At 34.4% G+C, this 7562-nt stretch overlaps 1 pseudogene; it reads left to right on the forward strand.

Moving 5' to 3' along the window:
* Positions 1-3527: 3527 nt before the first annotated feature.
* Positions 3528-6236, forward strand: LOC122147102 (annotated as a pseudogene).
* Positions 6237-7562: the final 1326 nt, after the last annotated feature.

Here is a 7562-nt window from a genome sequence, read left to right on the forward strand (position 1 = left end):
GATTAGTTTGTGATGTCACTGGAATGATACATTCTTCACAAAGGCTCTTCTAAGTTTTTAATGTGGTTCTATCTGGCTTGTGATCATTTATCCAAATCTGCAAATGGGGAAAAAGAATAGACCATACTTTAATCATATGAATAAATTATTTGAACCATTTATTATTTCTGACAGGCAGATATTTTGTTTTGGTATACTTCATGAGTACATTGTCTCTCGGAAGCAGATTTTGAGCTTAACATGCTCAATATAAGTATATTTTATAAAGAATGCTCAACATACTTTAAAAGAATATACTTGCATGCAAATTGAATGTAGGTTTTGGGAAGCACTTTGCATGTTGTTCACAGTTAAAAGGGAAATATATAATAGGTTGCATTTATATTAGATGCACAATTAAGCTAAAATTTAAGAGTGTTTTTTGACCCACCTAAATACATCTTTATGTGTATTTATATATAATTATTTCTTCTATCTTTGGTTAGAGCTGAATGTAATGTCAGTATTATTGTTTATGATAAAGCTAAAACATATACTTGAATGGTGTTTCAATTGAAATGTGTATGTTTGTATATTTCAATATATTGCTTTGCATTTGTAACAGATTAAGTTACATTTTATTCATTAAAGTATTACCTTAACTACTTATAATCTTAAATGCTCAACACTACTATGTTTAAAAATAAAATCAAAGTACTTACATGAGCTTTCTACTATGTTAGAATCCAGCACAACAACTTGAGTAAACCTAAAAGCTTCAACAAAACATTTGAAGAGTGTACTTAAGAATGTAATTTAGCGGGTAACTCCACCTCCAAAATTAAAAATTCTGCCAGTATTCCCACTTACCCCCATAATGCGTTGCCCAAACCAGTAAAGCTCTGTTAGGTCTTGACTTTGGTTAATATATTTTGAGATAAAAGCCGTGAGTCTTGTAGACTGTCCACTAGAATCGCCAAGTAAATTGCTACTCGTCAAAGTCCAGGAAGAGTATAAGAAAGACATTGTCAGAATAGTCCATCTGCCATCAGTGGTTCAAACCATAGCGCGATTATGAAGTGGCCCAGGCATACTTTTGCCTCAGCATGGAAGTAAACAAAAACATCGACACTGTTCAACAATTAGATTTCCTCCATTGTCTCTCCATCATATAGCAACATTTTGGAGAATATCCATGGAATGCAAGCAGCTGATGCTCTGCTCAGCGACCTGACACAAAGGATACGATTTTCAGTTTTATTGCACCCATTTGATTGAGAGCGAAAACGGTGCATCCGTGCAGCGTTAAATAACACAGAAGAAGCGACACTGCTTGCATTCAGCAGATATTCTCAAAATGGCAGGTTTGAGATAGTGAATTGGGAAAAGTAATTCAGTGACAAAGCTTTAATTTTGAGGTGTGATATCTTCTTAAGAAATATGGACATGACAGTTCTCTCTTTAAGTGGGCCACCATTAGAGTATTGCTTTTATTTCAGTAATATTATATTATCTAAAAGTAATTAAAAAAAAGGACTAAAATGAAAACATTTCTTTTAGATTTGTAGGTACACTATAAGTCGCATTCTATGGAAGCCCCATTTCCACCACTGAATAAATATAAAGTAAAGATAATTCAGACTTTTTTTCCACTTTCAGTTCGTGCAGTTTATCTTGCAATTTTGACTTTCTTTTTCCTCATAATTGCGGTTCATATCTTGCAATTCTGATTTTATTTTTTTCCACAATTGCAAGTTATGAACTGCAAGAAAAAGAGATCAGAATTGTGAGATAAAGGAAATCCCATATTACCTGTTTAATTTTTTTATTTAATGTTGGAAGCGGACTTCCTCATATCATTCAATTCAATTCAAGCTACACTCTTTTTTTCACAAAGGTTTGGATTTGGGGGAAGTGTGTGAAGTCCTTGGGCCCCACTCTTGTCTTGGCACCAAAATATCATAGAAACAGGGAGTGAGAGCTATATTGATTAGCATATTGAAAAGTGACAAATCCAAAATCACTTACAGTGCGTTTTGTACCAGGAAACACCACTATAATTTTTCTTCTTTTTTTTGTGCAAAGATGGTCTGTAGCATTTGGAAAGATGAACAAACACTACAAGTATCAGATACAAATGACTAACAACTAACAAAAAAGCCTTGCATTGATTACAGTTATGCTTGTCATGAAGCATCACTGATCAAAGTAATGATTGATTTTGCTTATGTATGCACGTGTAAACAAACCAATTCAACACAAATCAGCAAGTGCCTATTTAAGCAGTCTGAAAGCAACAGTTTCCCATAACACTGACATTATCTCCTAAATAGGATTCCCTTTTTTTTGTTTGGGTACATTTTGCTCTAGTTTTTCCAAAAAGTCAAAAATAGCGTGGAGTCTATAGAATAATCATAACCATGCTTGATTTGTCAAAATAAATAAAATAAAACTTGTTTTACAACAGCACATTATATTTCAATTTGTAAAGTATTTACACTTGTAATACTGTTTTTTTCATGCTGATTTAAAATTCAAAAATGATTTAAAGGGATACTCCACCCAAAATTGAAAATTTTTGTCATTAATCCTTACCCCCATGTCGTTGTCATTTCATCTTTGGAACACAATTTAAGCTAGTTTGGATGAAAGCCGGGAGGCCCCCTGTGACTGTCCCATAGGCTGTCCAAGGCAAATAAATAGTAACAAGGTCCATAAAGGACTATGAAAAAGATTAGCTTCGATCAGAATACTATCTTAAATTGATTTGCCGAAAATAAACGGACTTGTTACGGGTTTGGGCAGATGGGGTAAGTGATTAATAATTATGCTTTCTTTATTTTCATTTTTGGGGTTGAGGTAATCACTTTCATCTAATAACATTCTTTTTGTCATACGGTAGGAGTTAAATATATTGAGTTTAATTATATATATATATATATATACTATATACATATATATATATATATATATATATATATATATATATAATATATATATATATATATATATATATATACTATATATATACTATATATATATATATATATATATATATATATATATTATTGTAAGAATCACTCATAACCTAATGCTTTATAAATCATGCAAATAGACAGATTTTTGAATATTAATAGATATATTTATATATCTTATTATTAAATAAATACATTTTATATTTATTAGTACAGACACACACACACACACACACACACACACACACACACACACACATATATAAAATAGGATATATTTAGAAATAGAGTTACAGATGTTGACAGAGGTTGGATGTGTTTCTGAGGTCATAAGATTAGTTCAATGACTCACTGCTACGTCTTTTCTATGTCCTTTTTCTCTTGAACTTGTTTGTGCGTTATCTGTTCTGACAGGACAAACACGGTCTTAACTCTGACGTTTTTTTTTCTGTTCCACTCTGTGTTTTATTACACATGTGCAAGGTTCAAAGATCGTTTTGTCCATGCGTTGTGGTAGTGGGTCTGCTAGTATAAAACCACAGGCAGGCTGGAGGACTATCACTCTTGACCAGCTCTATAACACATAGTGCCTTAGAGAAAGTCTAAACATGAATGCTGTGATGGACACATTGCACGGGTTTGGAGTGAAGTAGCACCCAATACCTGCAGACCCACATTACAAAGATGCCCAAGGATGGTTTCTTTTCCGTATCCCTTTGCGGCAGATCTGAGAACACCTTCTTCATCTTCTTTCCCATCTGGTTCCATCTGAAAGGATCAGTCGGGGATCAAGCTCATCTGGGTGGCTGTGATGGGAGACTGGCTCAATCAATGGTCTTTCAAGTGGTAGCAAAAGGACCAATAAAGTTTTAACTGTCAAATAGAAATCATGGTTGAATTTTATGTTGTTTCTATTCATCTATTTAAGGATCCTGTTTGGAGAACGATCCATACTGGTGGGTCCATGAGACTTCTTACTACATCAACAGCTCAACGCCACATATTGAGCAGTATCCCACGACCTGTGAGACCCGGCCCAGGTGCGATCTTTCTCCCTCTAAAGTTCCATACTAATCCATTTATCACCTGTTCCCATCATACACCCAAAGAGCACTTGATCACTTAGCTGCTTCTTGCCCGTGCAGGAAGCCCATCTGGTCATGCTTTCATGGGGGCTGCTGGTGTTTACTACACATTGGTCACTTCAATCCTTGCCATAATGCTAAGCAAAGAGAAGAAAAAAGCTCGTCTAAGGGCCTGTAAGTCAATCTTTATCACAATGAGACTGTTTTCACACCGCTTCTGTTTCAAAATAGATAGTTTACCTCTGCAGTATGTTTATGATGTACTATCTGTTTTTTAATCAGATACTTGCGTGGTTCACTTTGGGCCTCTTCTGGACGGTCCAGGTCTGTGTTTGTCTCTCCTCGAGTCTTCATCGCAAGCTCATTTCCCACATCAAGTTTTTCCGCAGGATGTATTTCAATTAAGCGGTTCAGAAAACCAGAATTTAAAATATCTATTTTCTAATTTAATATATGTAATTTCTTCTTGTGATGCCGAAAGCTGAATTTTTGCAGCATCATTACTCAAGTCTTCAGTGTCACGTGTCCTTCAGAAATCATTCTAATATGCTGATTTGCTGCTTAGGAAACATTTGTTTATGTTTGTTTTACTGCCTTAATATTTTTCTGGAGACTGATACACTACCATTCAAAAAGTTTGGGGTAAGTAAGAAATAAATAAATAAATAATTTTATTCAGCAATGATGCATTAAACTGATCAAAAGGGACAGTAAAGACATTTAATATTACAAAGTATTTCTATTATTATATTCTTTAATGCTTTCTATTCATCAAGAATCCTACAAAACATGCATCACAGTTTCCACAAATATTAAGTAGCAAAACTTTTTTTTCCAACATAGACTATATTAAGAACCATTATAAATTAATTAAAAGTAATTAATTGAGCACCAGTAATAATTGATAATAACTGAGGAGCAAATCAGCATATTAGAATGATTTCTGAAGGATCATGTGACACTGAAGACTGGATAATGATGCTGAAAAATTCAGCTTTGATCACAGGAATAAATTATTTTGAAATAGAAAACATTACAATCTTTACTGTATTTTTAGATCAAATAAATGCAGCCTTGGCGAGAATAAGACACTTCTTTTGAAAACACACAAACACAAATTGCGATTATTCTAACTTTTGACCAGTAGTGTACCGGTTAAAGAGGACAAAAATGTTACAAATGGCTTGAGGTAATAAAATGAATGAATTTTATTCTTGTTTTTCACAGGCATGGTTGTTGCCGAGGCCTTCAACAGACAGAAATGGATCTACAGTGCCAGTCTAAAGAATTACTTCAACATCACACTGTTCCTGCTCTCTTTTGCGGTGGGCCTTGTACCTGCTTCTCAAAGCTCTGGGTGTGCGGATCTGCTGTGACTGCCTGAGAAAGCCCAGCGGTGATGCGCGTCAATCCAGCCTGGGTCCATTTGGACACCACACCGTTCGCCAGCCTGTTGAGAAACATGGGCACCCTGTTTGGTCTGGGACTCGGCCTTCACTCCCCACTGTACCGCGGGAAAGCAGAGAAGAGCAGCAGCGCTCAGGTCAGGATAGCCTTTATCATCGCCCTCTCTGTCTCTGCTGCATCTCTTGATACCATCAAGCCTCCCACACACACCGGCTGCCCTCTTCTACCTGCTGTCTTTCTGCAAGAAGCGCCACCGTTCCCCCTCGTCACGGTCAGCATCATCCCGTACTGCATGTCCGGAGCCCTCGGTTTTACAAAGCAAAAAACAGCTTTAAGCTGGGAAAAAGAACTGCACAAGACTGGGAGCAAAACTACACAACTATTTACAGTATTTCAAACTAGCGTGTTTTCCATGGTTCATCCCATCAGTCCAAGGAACACTGCCAGTGAACAACTTGCCTGTTTGAAATCGTGTTTTCTAACTAAGGGATGCAGATACTTACAGTTTAAATTAAGCACTGTTATAAACACATTACAGTGGTGCGTTGTGGGAGATAAAGATTTGTAGAGTTTTAGTGTTTTTTATATTAGTGCCTTTGGATCTACATGAAAAGGTCTGGCATTTGTGTTAAGTTCTTTTTGAGAACTGAAATTATGAACTAGAGTATATGTATGCCGGACAACAAATTTTGTCCATCCTAAGATGTGGACTTTTTTTGATGTATTTTCTGTAATATTTTATTTTTTTGGAAATGCTTTAGGTCATTTTTAATAAAACACTGAAAATATATCTTGCTTAGTATTGTTGTTTTCATTTGCTTTTTTTTTTTTATATATACTTTCTACAAAAACACAAAGTTTGTTGACACAATGTATCAAGATTTTACACTAAATTAAATTTAGAAATATATATATGAATGTATTTTAAAACTACTAATATTTTATGTAGTATATAAAATGTCATATGAAAGAATTTTAAAAACTGATTATTGCATGTTACCCATAAACACATTTGATTAATCAAATCAACTCCAATAAAAAACAGTGTGAGTCAAGTGTGGAGCTTATCTGGTTGCACTATAAATCCATAGCCTCAAAAAACAATATCAACTGGAAGATTGTTTATTAGCACAAGCTCTGTGGTACAGTAGGGCATGAGTAAATCATACAATACAGTCTTCCATCAGCTTTATGTCTGGGTGATCACTGGCCCAATAAAACAAAACTACTGCTCTAAATGTACAGTATGTATGCGCACTGATTTTTTCCAGGCCTGTTCTGTGATTTGAAATGGAACAGTTCACCCTGGAAATAAACATTTTCATCATTAAATTTGGTTCTGTTCAACACACATACACATCCCAAAGACTTGGATTATAGCACATGACATGGAGAGAGCCAAAAACCTGCCAAATTTAACTGTATGGAAACGAGTGGCTTGAATGTTCTGCAAAATATCTCTTTTTATATATCTATTTTGTTCAACAAAATAAATTAAGTCATGATTTTGGAATTACATGAGGTTGAGCAAATGATGACATAACCTTCAATTTCAGGTGAACTGTTCTACTTTGACAAAAAAAGACATAAAAAGACAACACACAGCCCAATGATTCAAGAGCAGCATATTACATACATACATATATGTTTATATATAAGATGTCTTACTAGAAACTGCTGCTAGTTTCTTCTTCTTATGCATTTAATTGAGTATTTTTTGTTTTTCCAATGAATTATGTGCATTATGGTGATTTCTGAAGGATTACTTCAAATGAACAAAAGCAAAAAATAAAATATTAAAACAATTTCAACTTCACGGGCCATGGAGTCATTTAATTTGGATCAAACTGAAGACAATCATCAAACAACTCATTCATATAACCCTGAGTTGGTACTCTTCAAATTACACATTGGTACTCTTCAAATTATTACTAGTAAAATTAATTAAATGTGAACGTCCAAAACATCACAAGCTGGCTTTGATGCAACAAGTCAGAAGTTTAATACACAGTATAACTAATAAAACAACAAAATGAAAAAAAAAGAAAAAAAATGTTATTGTTTATTATTATGGTATTTTTTTTGAAGACCAGGAAAAAAATAGTTATGAATTGGA

The sequence above is a fragment of the Cyprinus carpio genome, chromosome A12 (genome assembly GCF_018340385.1).
Source record: "Cyprinus carpio isolate SPL01 chromosome A12, ASM1834038v1, whole genome shotgun sequence".
Lineage (NCBI taxonomy): Eukaryota > Metazoa > Chordata > Actinopteri > Cypriniformes > Cyprinidae > Cyprinus > Cyprinus carpio.